This window comes from Lithobates pipiens, unplaced genomic scaffold (genome assembly GCF_037356315.1).
Source record: "Lithobates pipiens isolate NorthernLeopardFrog02 unplaced genomic scaffold, aLitPip1_a1.2 Scaffold_19, whole genome shotgun sequence".
In the NCBI taxonomy this organism is placed as follows: domain Eukaryota; kingdom Metazoa; phylum Chordata; class Amphibia; order Anura; family Ranidae; genus Lithobates; species Lithobates pipiens.
In genome coordinates, this window is record NW_027507764.1 from 386,081,812 (window position 1) to 386,096,941 (window position 15,130).

Genomic DNA, 15,130 nt, shown 5'->3' on the forward strand with positions numbered 1-15,130 from the left:
CCACCTCCCTGGATCAGCTGATAGCCTCCCATGGCTTCCAATACCATCTCTATGCTGATGACACCCATATTTAATCTCTCTACCCCTCAATTCACTCCTTCAGTCTCCTCAAGTATCACCAATTTACTGACAGACATATCAGCATGGTTGTCACACCACTTCCTCAAGCTCAATCTATCCAAAACCAAGCAGATAATTTTTCCTCCCCCACATGCCTCTTTCCCCCATCTCTCTCCCAAGATCGATGGCACAACCATCAACCCGTCCCCCCCCCCCCCCATGCCAAGGTTCTAGGCGTAAACCTGGACTCTGAACTATCTCCACACATCCAATCACTGTCCAAATCTTGCCGCCCTAACCTCCAAAATATGCCCCTTCTTAACCAATGACACCACAAAGCTCCTAGTTCACTCCCTGGTCATCTCTCATCTCGACTACTGCAACTCACTTCTCATGGACTTACCCTTTACATTATGCTATTCCCCTTCAGTTTATCATGAATGCTGCTGCCAGGTTCATTCACCATACCAACTGTTCACTGTCTGCTACTCCTCTCTGTCCATCCCTCCACTGGCTTCCGCTCACCCAAAGAATTAAATGCAAAATACTAGCAACTTACAAGGCCAGCTGCAACTCAGCCCCCAGCTACATCACTAACCTAATCTTTCTTTGTTTCTCCTAAGACCTCCTGCTCTCTAGATTCCTCGCCACCTTCTCCCATGCTCACCACCAGGACTTCTCACGAGCCTCTGCGATCCTATGGAACTCACTACTCACTGTCCAACTATCTCCTACTCTGTCTTTAGACGATCCCTAAAAACTCTTCTTCAGAGAAGCCTATTCCACCCCTACCCGACAACTGTACTTTTATTTTCTCCATCAGCTCATCCCCCATAGCTATTACCTTTTGTATAATTTGCCCCTTCCCTTTAGATGGTAAAGCGTTAATGAGCAGGGCATTCTGATTTCTCTCTTGTATTGTAACTGTACTGCCTGCTTTCATGTTGTAAAGAGCTGCGCAAACTGTTGGCGCTATATAAATTCTGCATAATAATAATAATAAATACTAAAGTATGTTTTACATTTAATGCCATTTTAAATTCTCTTCTTGCCTAGCGTTTTGACAATTCCTTCCACCATCAGTCATAAAAATCAAAGCAATCACACCCATGCTGATTTTCTGATACTAGAACAAAGGTGGTACCTCTTCCACACCTCACAGCCTGTTCTTTGACAATCATCATCTGCCTTGACACACTCCATGGTGATTGGAATAAGATGACTGTGCTACATGTGTATATATAAAAATGTTGTGGTGTGTTACTGGCACTCAATAGGACTAAAAAAGTGGCTTGGATAATCAAAAAAAAAAATCAAAAAAAACAACACAACACACACCATCACATATCTTCAACATTACTGACTATTCCAGTTTATTGTGACCAACTACTATTAGCCATTACAAGATAAATGAGACCTTCAAAAGACATGAAGTAGATAGTATTCTCAGAAAGAGAGACCAGCAAAATGGGCAGCCACCACATAGAATACGGTTTTCCTTTAACCACTCAACAACTGCCGTATAGCAGATTTACTGATACAGGGTGGCCATTGTGTGCAGAAATCACAAATATATATGCAATTCTGCACTTCTGCATAGGCCCCTTTTCTACTGTGATTAGTCACAGAGGGTGCCAGCCAATGAATGTCCACCGGCACCTGCTAATCAGCGATGAGAGACACAGGATGTAAACAAGTCAGAGTTCCCTCCTGTCAGCAGGGATGTGGTGGATTTTGTTTCCTTGCAAAGCAGTGAATAAAATCTACCACATCCCTTAGTAAAAACACAACACAGTGTACACAAAAATAGGATTTTTATAACAGCTTACCTGTAAAATCCTTTTCTTTGAAATACATCACAGAGGGACACAGAGCCATAGTAGTTACTATGTGGGTTATAGGCCCACTTCAGGTGATGGACACTGGCCCTCAAATAAAATGTGCACACCCTATATAACCCCTCCCACTGGTGGGAGTACCTCAGTTTTGTAGCAAAGCAATACACGTGTATACCAAGAAGGGGGGACCTCTGTGTCCCGTGATGTACTTCAAAGAAAAGGATTTTACAGGTTAGCTGTTCTAAAAATTCTATTTTCTTATCATACATCACGGGATACAGAGTCATAGTAGTTACTATGTGGGATGTCCCATAGTAATGCCAACTGAAGGGAGGGAGACACAACAAAGTAGGGCACCAAGAGACTAGAGGACTCATACTGCAACCTGCAGATTCTTCTTTGACTTGAGTAACATACCGTATTTAATCAGCATATAACACGCACTTTATTCGCCAATCTCCACCGATTGTGAGGAAAGGAGCGAGCGGAGCCGAGATACACAAAGCCGAGTACTTCGGCTAGACTCGGCTCCTCTCGCAGTCCACTGATTGTATGTCAGCGGTGCTCGCTCCTCTCGCAATCAGTGGAGATGGGCGGGACTGTGAGCAGAGCCGAGTCTAGCCGAAGTACACTCGGCTTTGTGTATCTCGGCTCCACTTGCTCATCTCCGCTCAGTCAGCGGAGATTGACACCAATTTTAAATCAGGGCAATGCTGCAAAGAGACTAGCAATGCTGCAAAGACACTGGGCAAAGCTGCAAAGGCACTGGGCAAGGCTGCAATGATGGACAAGGCTGCAGATGGACACTTAAATGTAATTTTTTTTCCTTAAACTTTCCTCCTAAACTGGGGGTGCGTGTTGTATGCCAATAAATACGGTAATCCAGTTCCCTTCTGATCCTTTTCCTGGAGAAAAACAAACAAAAAAAAAACATCCTCTTCTGAGCTGTATCAAGGATCAGCCCCAAGTACTGCAATCTCCTTGATGGATTTCTCTAGGATGAGATTCCAACCTAGGTATACCAGGTAGATAACTGCAGTAACCAAAGTTTGGATTAAACGGGCAACCAAACTGATCTATGAAGAGAAGATCTAAGTAGGCTGGTATTGCTATACCTTGAGCCCTTACCCTGGCTAAAGGAGGAGCCAGGACCTTTGTAAACACTCGAGGTGGAGTAGCTAGACCGAAAGGTAGAGCTACAAACTGGAAATAAATATTTTCTGCCTTGAAGCGTAGAAATTTATGGTGAGCGGGGAAGATCGGCACATGGAGATAAGCATCCTCGATGTCGCTCAATGCCAGAAGTTCTCCCCCTTGTAGGTAGGAGATTACTGATCGGATAGAGAAAAAACAAGGAGACGGGAAGCATTTTTCCAACAATAAATGGACAGGAAAGGCATGCACAGTTGGGAGGAGGCTTTAGCAAACCCAAACACTCAGTTAACGAAGCAGGAAATGTGGAGCGGACCATACAAGAAATTGCACCATCATTCTTAAGATTGAAACCAGCCGATTCTCCCACATTTGGCACCTTAGAAGAGGAATCAACAGCCTAACCACGGTCCCCTGATGGGATTCGTCTTCTCCCGCCCCCAGTTCCTCAGTTTGAGGTTTTTTAGATCCATCTGCTCATTCTGACAAGCCACTCCCTCTCAGGGGAGGATGCCATTTATAGAGAAGATGAGTAGGCTTTCCAGAGATCGAGGGGGACCCATGTATCTCTATTTTGGGGGTGTTTTAACCACCCCCCTAACCTTAGCCAGATGCACAAAGCAGAGGTACTATCAGAAGAAATCGCATCTATTGCTTGAGCAATAGTCCAGCCACTGCTATTAATGCTCAGCCTCATGCAAATAGTAAATGTGTTAAGCAGGAAATGCCTGTGTCACCAAAACCTCTTTCGTGCTCCTCTTTGCTCTCATGTCTCTGTGCCAATTTTGCAGCCAGCACAAATAGTTTGTTTTTTTATTTTTATTTTTTTTAAAACACACTCTTGCTATGGAAGACGCTTCATTAAGCCTCACCCCCACCTCGCATCGTGCCCCCCCCCCCTTCTCTTTCAAAAAGAGTTTTCCCCCGCAAGCACGGGCCTCCGATCCGACGGGATCGGCTTGTGAGTGAGGGAGGGAGGGATGACATGGAGGAGACCTGGAAGCCGACCCGTGTAGGGGTGCGGTGAAAGAAAACAGCACTGCCGATTGTTTTCAGTTCTCCCTTATACTCATGAAGAGGGGAAGAGTTCAGCCCAGGTGGAGGTGTCTGGGGGAAGCAAAAAATTCCCAAACGTACCGGAGGTCTGCCTACTGGCTGGAGGAAAAAAAAACAAAAAAGTCTGTTGCTTCTGTGACACAACGTGATCTCTGAGCAAAGCATGAGAAGGTATGTGCTCCATACAGCCCCTAGTGGGAACACATAGGCATAACAACATTTACTTTAACCACTTCCCACCCGGCCAATGCACATATACGGCCGGGTGGGAGCCGCCTACTCCTGATATGACGTTCAGGAACGTCATTCAGGAGTAGCGGGATCGCGCGATCCCGATGCGCCCGTGTCACCCGGACACGGCGCATCTCAGATCGGCAGGAGGGCTCTGTGATTGGCCCTCCTGATCACATGACGGCCGTGTCCAATCACGGCCGTCATGTGATGTAAACAAACAGCCGGTTGCTAGGCAATCGGCTCTCCTCTCCTCACTCGGAAGTCATCGCTGAGGAGAGGAGAGCAGATCGCTGCAGCCGGCTGCTGATCAGCGAGTATGAGCTGTTTTTTACAGCTTTTTACTCACTGATCACCAGTCTAGTGTACACAGTAAACACACCACACAGTAAACACATCACACAGTATAAACACAATGTCCCCACACATGTCCCCAAAACATACATGTCCCCAAATAATAAAAACACATGTCCCCCACAATAAAAACATGTCCCCCACATATGTCCCACTAAAATCACATGTCCCAATGATTATCTGCACACATATGTACGTGATCACCTGCACACATATGTACATGATCATTTGCGTACATATGTCCGTGATCACACAAACCAATTATTATACACTTAACGGATTTTTTTTTACCAAAAACATGTAGCAGAATACATTTTGGCTTAAATTTATGACAAAATTTGATTTTATTGGATTTTTATTGAAGTAGAAAAAAGAAAATAGTTTTTTTTTTCCAAATTTCCGCTTTTTTGCGCTTATATCGCAAAAAATAAAAAACGGAGTCGTGAATAAATACCACCAAAATAAAGCTCTATTTGTGCGAACAAAATGATAAAAATTTCATTTGGGTACAGTGTAGCATGACCGCGCAATTGTCACTGAAAGCGCTAGAGCGATGAAAGCTGAAAATTGGGCTGGGAAGGAAGGGGGCGAAAGTGCCCTGTATTGAAGTGGTTAAAGGAGACAATTCATAAGAAAGTTTTAAAAATTTCTTAGAAAAACTCCACTTACCTTTTCCGCCACAGGGCTTATTGTGGTAAACCAACGGGCCCAATCTTCACCCTTCACGGTGGGTTCCGTTAAACTTTCAGGAGCTGGGGATCCTAGAGGAAACCCACATTCCTGGACCTGCAATAGCACACCGGCAGTAAACTTTATGGCCTTAATACCAAAAAGTAATGGATTCCGGGGTCCAGCTCTCTCAAAAGAGAAGTATTCACAGGCAAAAACCTTGTTTCTTCAGACACAAGGCCCGGGTACCATTCAATTCCGCCAGAAAGACACCTTGAATGGATCTGTCTGCACAGCTGGCCCCAGCAAGGATTGCTCCAGAGGACCAACACCTAGACACTGGTGAAAAAACTAAGGTACTCCCAGTAGTGGGAGGGGTTATATAGGGAGTGGACTTTTTAATTTAGGGCGTGCTGGTGTCCATCACCTGAAGGTGGCCTATAACCCACATAGCAACTACTATGGCTCTGTGTCCCATGATGTACCATAAGAAATACTGGTTATGCACACATTTAACCATTTGATCGTCCTAAATGTTTAACCATTTCCCTGCCAGGGTCAGTTCAGTGACAGTTCACATTTTTAGCACTGATCACTGTATTCGTGTCCCTGGTTCCCACAAAGTGTCAGCTAGCATCACACCATCCACATAAGTTGCTAATCGCTGCCATTACTAGTATAAAAATATATATATATATATATATATATATATATATATATATATATATATATATATATAAAATTACAAATTCCAGTGTATGTATACCATAGTTTGTAGACGTGATAACTTTTGCGCAAACCAATCAATATACACTTATTGGGATTTTGTACTAAAAATATGTAGCAGGATGCATATTGGCTTAAATTTATGAAGACATTTGATTTATCTTTTATATTGGATAGGTTTTTGTTTTATAGCAGAAAGTAAAAAATATATTTTTTGTTTTTACAAAGTGGTCTGTCCTTTTTTTGTTTATGGCGCAAAAAATTAAAAACCCAGTGGGGATCAAGTATTACCAAAGGAAAGCTCTATTTATTTTTATTTTTTTTGGGGGGGAGGGGGGGGGGGGAAAGGACACATTTAATTTATGGACAGCGTTGTATGACCACGCAATTTTCAGGTAAAGTAAAGCAGTGGTGTATATCAATAAATGGCCTGTTCAAGGGGGGTAAATCTTCCAGAGGTCATGTTACAGTGGTTGTAAACCTCTGACATGAAATATGAGCAAAGTATACTCCTCTAAATTGTAGGGTATCAATCCACACTTTGTGGGATCCTGAAATATGCCAGCCTGTGATGTTAAAATCCCACGACTGGTTCCTCCCTCTCACATCCGAAAACTTGGGGGGGTTGGGGGGGGGGGGAGGGGGGAGTGTTTCCCATATTTACCAAATAGGTTCAAACCTACCTTAGAATGCACCAGTCAGTGAGATTTTATACAGTGCAGGATCTCCGAAAGTCCACGTGGTATGCTTTCCAACTGCTCTTGTTAAATCAGCCTGCAGTGGATTACAGAAAATTCAAAATTAAAGTAAGCTTATTGAGTCATACCATAATTTCAGCCTTTACTCGACAGCATTAATAGCACAATGATCATTTTTACCTGTTGCCTGGAATTGCTGCTTATATTTCAAAGTTAGGGCAGTGGCAAAAACCAAGAAAAATAAATAAATAAAAGAAGTCGTTTTAGGAGGAGCGTGGAAGGATTAGAACCCCTGTCAAATTGCATAGCTGTGTGTCTGCGGAAGGGATTCACCCTCTCTATGCCTTGGTGATCAATTAAAACATTTACAGTTGTCACAAAACTAAAGAGGAGGGTACATCTTGCAATAAAAGTACATATACGGATGACGAATGTCTAATGATTCATGCATACAAACAGTTAGAGATTTTTTTTATGCCTAGGGTAAATTTTCCATCGCTTTCCCACTCCCAAGGAGCTTTTCTTTGCACGTACAGCTTGCTGTAAAAGTGAATAGCCATATTCATATTTTTGCACTGGCATTAACTCATGCCTGTACATCTAACATATTTCCTGAATGTGAAATCGCTACAGCTTTATTCATGTCGCTTCCCTTGAATGAAGTACAGTGAAACCTTGGATAGCGTGGTTAATGAGCGTTTTGCAATACAAGGTATTATTTTTTTCAAATCCTGACCCTGTGCAGTACCACATTTGGCCAGAGGTGCCGAGGTGGCAGTGGCACTCAGAGCCGCTCAGAAATACTCAGTTCTCGAGCCTTTCCAAGGACTTCCGAGTGCATCCAAGCAGTTTCTGAGTATTTCCGAGTCTCTCCGGTGCCCCCCCCCACCTCTGGCCACATGCGGTATTTCATGCAATAGAAGTCAATGTGTAACGAATTATCGTCGATCCATTGACTTCTATGGGGAAACTCACTTTGATATGCAAGTGCTTTGGATTACAAGCATTCTCCTGGAAAGGATTATGCCACAATGTTCAAGCTGTTGAATCCTGGAGAAATGTTCTTTCATGGATTACACAATCTTTGATTGGGGGAGAATCTGATCAGTCACAGGATTATCTTCTCCATTCATAAATTATTACATGCAGTGTAATCAATGAAATCATTTTTATTAATGGAGGAGGAAGGAGGCATGTCCCAGTCAGAATTAATGCCCTGGCGTCACGTGACGCAACATGTAGGGCGTAAGCAGAGGCAGACACGGACTTCAAGTGACATTCGGAAGCGCATTCGATTTAACAAAGTTTTTATATTGTGAGTGTTACTCTTTTTAAATAAAGTGGTTACCAGTATATTACTACACTATGGGAGGCTGCTTTATTTAAATCTTTCCCTAACATGAGCAAGGCAAATTTGGCTGCATGAATAAGTGTGAGTCTTAATGGAGCCTTACCCTATTCACCATTGGAACTATTGAGACACACATTAGGCGAGCCCCTAATGGGCAGAATGCATTGGATGATCTTGGAATTGGCGGTACCCTGTTGGACTAATATATTTATGTTATATTACCACCATCAGGAAGGGAAACATAGGTGGCACAAGTTTTCTATTGATAGAAGCACAAATTGTAATTGGTTTGGTGTGGGTGTTATTACATTACGGAAGAAGGCATTTATTCATTACCACAGATATTTTGGAAGCTTAAGAGATTGTCTGTCTGTCTGTCTGTCTGTCTGTCACACACACTAGAAAAGTATTGCCCTCCCCTTTAAAATAATCAAATTTTTTGCTTTGCAGCCCGAGATGAATAAAGTCACCGTTTTTGTTTTATACAGCTGTATTATTTACTAGTGCAACTATTACTACTAAGCAATTATTATAAACACCAATATGTCAGAAAAAAAAAAAAAACAGAATTGTTGGAAAAAGAATCACCCCCTTATGTCAGTATTTTGTTGAACCACATTTTGCTATAAATTACAGCCTTTAGTTTGCTGGAATATGTCTCTACGGCGGACTTCCCACCGGACTGTCCATCCAACTTTCCAAACGGGCTACTTGCCCACACACGGCACTTTTTCAGCGGACTAATACGGCGGACTAAGTCCGCCGTACTTGTGAAATGAACGGACTCGCCCACACACGCAGAGGAAAGTCCGATCATTTCGAGCGTGTCTCCAGGTAGGCGGGGCCCGCGAAGGAGACGTCGCTGACCCCGCCACCTGGTATGGACTTAAAAAGGGGAAGCCCAAAGCCAAAAAAAAAATAAAAAATGAAAAAAATCGGCGTGGGGGGTCCCCCCAGGTCCACATCAGACCCTTGTCCGAGCACGCTACCCGACCGGCCAAGAAAGGGGGGGGGGGGCGGCGAGCGAGCGCCCCCCTCCTGACCCGTACCAGGCCGCGTGCCCTCAACATGGGGGGGTGCCTTGGGGAAGGGGGGGCCACGCGGCCCCCCAACCCCAAAGCACCTTGTCCCCATTGATGAGGACAAGGGCCTCTTCCCGACAACCCTGGCCATTGGTTGTCGGGGTCTGCGGGCGGGGGGCCTATCGGAATCCGGGAGCCCCCTTTAATAAGAGGGCATCCAGATACCGGCCCCCCACCCTATGTATATGAGTATGGGGTACAATGTACCCCTACCCACTCACCTGTGAAAAAGAGTACAAAAAAAAAAAAAACACAACACAGGGTAAAAATAGTTTATTGCACAGCTCCAGGGGTCTTCAGTCTTCGAGGGTCTTCTCGCCGGACTCCTCCGCTATCTTCAGCTCTTTTACTAGCGGAGAAGCCCGGTTTTCTTCCTCGCCGCCGGCCTCTTCTTCCGTCTTTGGGGGTCTTGTCCCCCTCTTCGGTTCTTCTGCCGGGCCACCGCGCCTTCTTATAGCTCTTTTACAGGCGGTGGCCTGGTCTTCTGTCGCCGCCTTCTGTTCTTCTCCTCTTCTCTTCAGATGTTGACTCGTCGCTCCCTCCTCTCACAATGGCTCCGACATCACCGGATGATGTCCCCGCCCATTATGGTGTCACAGTCCCAGAGGATGCTGGGACTGTGACATCATAATAGGCGGGGACATCATCCGGTGATGTCCCTATACAAGTCGCCGTGCGCCCGGTCCCCGTCATTCTGAGCAGAGGGAGCGACGAGTCAACATCTGAAGAGAAGAACAGAAGGCGGCGACGACGACAGAAGACCCCCCAAGGCACCCCCCCATGTTGAGGGCACGCGGCCTGGTACGGCTCAGGAGGGGGGGGGGCGCTCATTCGTCCCCCCTTTTCCGGGCCGGGTAGCGTGCTCGGACAGGGGTCTGATGTGGACCTGGGGGGGACCCCCACGCCGATTTTTTTCGCCGTTGGGGTTCCCCTTTAAGTCCATACCAGGTGGCGAGGCCAGCGACATCTCCTTCGCGGGCCCCGCCTACCTGGAGACCCTCTCAAAATGAACAGACTTTTCTCCGGGCGGGAAAAGTCCGTTCATTTCAAAAGTACGGAGGACTGGCATATGCACGGCCGGATTGTCCGCCGAAATGCGAGTCTTTGGAAGATTGGAGTGCAAAACTACTTTCTAAGCCCGCAGTACTTTCGGGTCAAAAAAGTATGCTGGAGGCTACACACGGGGGGGGGGGGGGGGGAAATTGTCCGGCGGACTTGAGTTTGCCGGACTTTTCCACCTGATTGTTTGATCGTGTGTACGCGGCATACTAGGCAATATTTGCCCACTCTTCTTTGCAGAACTGCTCAAGTTCAGTTAAATTTGATGGTTACCAGTCTTCAAGTAATTCCACAGATTTTCAATGGGGATTGGGTCTTGTCTCTGACTAAGAGCCGGTTCACACAGGGGCAACACGACTTCCAGCGCGACTTTTGGAAGCAACTTGGACACGACTTGAGTATGAATAACAGCGCGACTTCAACACGACTTGGGGAGACTTACAACACAACTTGAAGTCACCCCAGGCCAGGCGATTTTGGCCGTGGCCAAATCAGAGAATGAGCTCTCAAGGGGGAACTCCACGCCAAATTTCAAATAAAAAACCGGCATGGGTTCCCCCTCTGGGAGCATACCAAAGGCCTGGTATGGATTTTAAAGAGAAGTCCCCCCCCTACGCCAAAAAAACTGCGTGGGGGTCCCCCCCAAAATCCATACCAGACCCTTATCCGAGCACGCAGTCTGGCTGGTCAGGAAAGGGGGTGGGGACGAGCGAGCAGCCTCCCCCCTCCTGAACCAGATCAGGCCGCATGCCCTCAACATGGGGGGGTTGGTGCTTTGAGGAAGGGGGGGCGCCCTGCGGCCCCCCACCCCAAAGCACCTTGTCCCCATGTTGATGAGGACAAGGGCCTTCTCCCGACAACCCTGGCCATTGGTTGTCGGGGTCTGCGGGGGTCTTATTGGAATCCGGGAGCCCCCTTTAATAAGGGGGCCCCCAGATCCTGGCCCGCCACCCTATGTGAATGAGTAAGGGGTACATCGTACCCCTACCCATTCACCTGGGGGGGGGGACACAACACAGGTTACAAGTAATTTATTAATCACCTCCGGGGGTCTTCTTCCGACGTCGGGGGTCTTCCAACTTCTCCGCTCTGTTCGGCCTCTTCTCCCGGTGTCCAGCCTCTTCTCCCGCTCTCAAGCGTCTTCTCCCGGGCTCCTCCGCTGTCTTCTTGCAGCTCTTTTACTAGCGGAGGAGCCCGGTCTCCTCCATCCTTCTTTCTTCCCTCTTCTTCCGATGTTGACACAGCGCTCTCTTCCGCTGTAATGGCTTGTGCGACTTATATAGATATGGGGCGTGGTCACCGGGTGATGTCACCATGTGACCCCGCCCCTTTATGACGTCAAGTCCCGGGTCAAGTCCCTGGGATTATATACTGCCATGGATAGGCACCTGTATGCTGCCTCCATGGCAGCATACCTGTGAAAAAATAACTCTGAAATGATGAAATCTGAAATGATGATAGGTAAAAGATTTATTTGAAAAGGTATTTAAAAAATAAGCGAATGCCGGCCAGATAGCCTGTCTGCCAGCTTCTACAAATGAGAAAGCTGTTGGATGAGGAGAAAATTCTGGATAGCCGCACTCAAAAATCGATAACTTTATTAAAAAGAGGTAATAATCTAAAAAATACAAGCCACAGCAAACGGTGAAATACAGGAGTTGACGCGTTTCACACTTTCAAAAGTGCTTATTCATAGCTAAAGAACCGCAAACTGGTTTGTGATTCTTTATGGATACAAAGACAAAAAACAAAAAAAACTCTAAACCTTTAAAATGTACACCCTTTATCATAAAAGAAAAAAAAATGTTTTTTGTAACTGCTTGTGTACCTGAAGTTTGAGCTAGGAGCTTGGCTTCAATTTGTTGAGTTACACATCTAAATTTGCTAGTACATCCAACACTCCCCTCCCCCCAGGAGACAATGCTCTTGTCCAAAAGGTGCCTCTGTACTCTTTCATCTAGAGTGTAGTAACCAATAATGGCGCATGGGCGCCGCCCCCCATCCATATGTCCGACCCCTTTCAGGATGCTGGATGCATGGTTTACAATGGGGGGTGGGTGTTTTTTTGAAGCACCCGATTACAGCCAGAGGCTTCAAAATAAGGTGGGCTTGGGGGTACAGAGAATGTGAACGGAGCTCGTCCAGCTGTGTTACAACAGCGAATGAATATTTGCTGTTCTAATGCAGGCCATACACGGTCGAATTTCGAACGAATTTTCTTTTCAAAATCAGAAAATTCGTTTTTTTTGTGATCCGATGATGCCACCATTGATTTTCGAAATTCGGCCGACCAAGCCTTCAATTTCACCTCATGTTTCTACAGAAAATAATTTTCTTGGCTGGGAATCTTCTTTTCTCTCCGTACATTTTCTTTTATCTCCGTACATTTTCTTTTATCTCCGTACATTTTCTTACGTTTCTCGCACGATTCTCCCATCATTGATCAGAAAATCGTTCGTTTTTCTAAAAATTTCCAACATGTCCGATTCCTCAAATTTTATTTCCGCACGAAAATCGGCTGTTGCTGCAGCCCACTAATGGTGCGAAATTCATACGAAAATTCTTAGATACGATTTTCGAAAGAAAATTCTTTCGAAATTCGAACCGTGTATGGCCGGCATAACACTGATCCTACTTCCGGCCAATCAGGAAGTGGGTTTTGAGACTCGTCACCCGTTTAGCTAAAAGGACAGGCGATTCTATTGGACTCCGATGAGGAAGGGAGAAGACGCACGGCCGCCAAGATGGAGCAATGGAAAAGATGGAGGAGATGCCCAATGCCTATGCCCCATTTTCCGCTGCCAATGCCCACCACCTCTAATAATTAGTAAGCTACAATATATTACATTTTTGGTTTTGGGTTTAATATCAACTTAAAGTAATCTGCCCGCCCACTGGTTATAGTAACCAGGTAAAGAGGTCTGTTTGTCCTTTGTATTGTTCACTGAAACACAAGAAGCTGAAGAAAAAAAGGCCAGTATGTAGTTTAAATTATTTCCACTTGTATTTGCAGTGCTTCTACTTACATAACAAGAAATTAAAAGGATTCAACCATTTAGGAAACACAAAAGGAAAGAGGCGCACTGACAGATGTAACAGCACTGACAGCAGGTTTGGAACATGGCAATTGATGAAACAGGGAGATTAGAGTGAAATATTTCAGATTTTACAATATTAAGCCTTAAGCAGTTGGAATGCATCCAAGAGAGATGGAAAAACGACTGTCTGAGATAAATTTGTGAACAACTGAAGTGAAAGAAGAAGATGATGAGTGGAGTTAGGCATTACCTGCATACAAATGACAGCAGGCTTTGATTAAATACTTTAAGGACGAAAATACATTCAGTACAAATCAAGGTGGTCCACGAAGGTAAAGGCAAACCTTGAGACAAAAAGAATAAATTCTCCTATCAAAGGAGACAAATGAGACTTCGCCTGTGAATCCACAGAATTAAAGTCTTCTTCTACTACCATGCATCACTCTTAATGAGTGTATGTAAAATAGCAAAGGTGCCTTTATAAAAGATCTTTGAGCTGCTGATTTAATGATAGCAAGCACATTTGGGAACATTCCCTACACAAAAGCCTGATCCAGGCACTGCAGAATGCATGAAGGTAAAAAACCTTGTGTCTTTACAACCACTTTAAATGGGTTTTACATTTACTTTATTGGTTACTAGGACAAAGGCATCCAGCATCCTAGCAACCAATGACACAGCCACACTGAAATGACAATGGGCGTAACGTAATGGGGAACATAGAAACCAGTTCCCCATCAGGTCTGCTTTGCATGTTATCTGCCAAAGGATATTTGTATCTGTCCATCCAGTCTCTGCCACACAAAGCACTGATCTGCACAGGCCCAACTAGCAGTCAAGAAGACATTAACTTTCACTGATGCAGTTTTATGTTCACTTACGGCTCCCCTCCCACCACCCATCATGTGAAAAAGTAGAAAGTGTAAGGAAAACCGCACACGGATGAGTTCATCTGCTAGGGATGGGCTCAGTGTTGGAATGTTCATCTAAATGATGAACATTTAAAAGGATAAGTTCACCTTTCCTAACATGTTACGCCCATACTCAAGGTGTAACATGTAACAAACGGACCAGCTCCCCCGCTGTGACAGCTAGCGGGGTTCTTCTTCCTCCCCACTAGCTGTCACAATTTTAAAAAAACAACGTGGCCAAGTGGGTCTGCGCCCACCTGACCGCACCACTGATTGACAGGGCTCTGTGAATAGAAAACTGCAAGGCCTTTGTTGCTGTAGGCTTGAAATTTTCAGTGAGCTGTGCAGCGCCGTGGTAGTTCATGCACGCTACCCGTCAGATTGTATCTGCTTACCCATACGGGATGTACAGGCAAACAGATCCACTGGCAGATCTGCTGGATACATGCATGGCACTAGCAATGCTTTACGGGCCCCAATATATAAATAAATGCACTTTTTTATATGCATGAAAATGTGCACTTATTTTTTCCAAAAAGCGAACTTATAGTTTAAGCTGGCTACACAATATACAATTTTCTTTTAGATTTACCAAAACCATATAATATGGAGGTCAAACCTAAACACTTTAAAATTGTATGCAATCAGGCATGCACTGCATAGTTGAAGGTAAATCTAAAGGAAATTGAAAAAATTAAATAAAAATTTGTATAATGTGTAGTCAGCTTTAGGATTTTCGTCAATGATGAACATGATGGCTTCTAACTGTCAATGGTTGCTAAGTTCACCCAGCCAATTCACTTACATGGCTAGGAATCATTAGCCACGTAAGCAAATGGGCAGGGATTGGAGGGGTTACATCATTGCCTAAATAAGGCCTTGTGGCCATATTTAGGCAATTATGT

At 44.9% G+C, this 15,130-nt stretch overlaps 1 protein-coding gene across 1 annotated transcript in view; it reads right to left on the reverse strand.

Annotated features, from left to right (window-relative positions):
- ZNF407 (zinc finger protein 407) overlaps positions 1–15,130 on the reverse strand; it is a 762,778-nt gene that overhangs the window by 733,893 nt on the left and 13,755 nt on the right. The window contains exon 2 of the mRNA XM_077492358.1: positions 6,770–6,860. The gene's annotated coding sequence lies outside the window, so the exon portion shown is untranslated. The remainder of the gene's footprint in view (positions 1–6,769; positions 6,861–15,130) is intronic.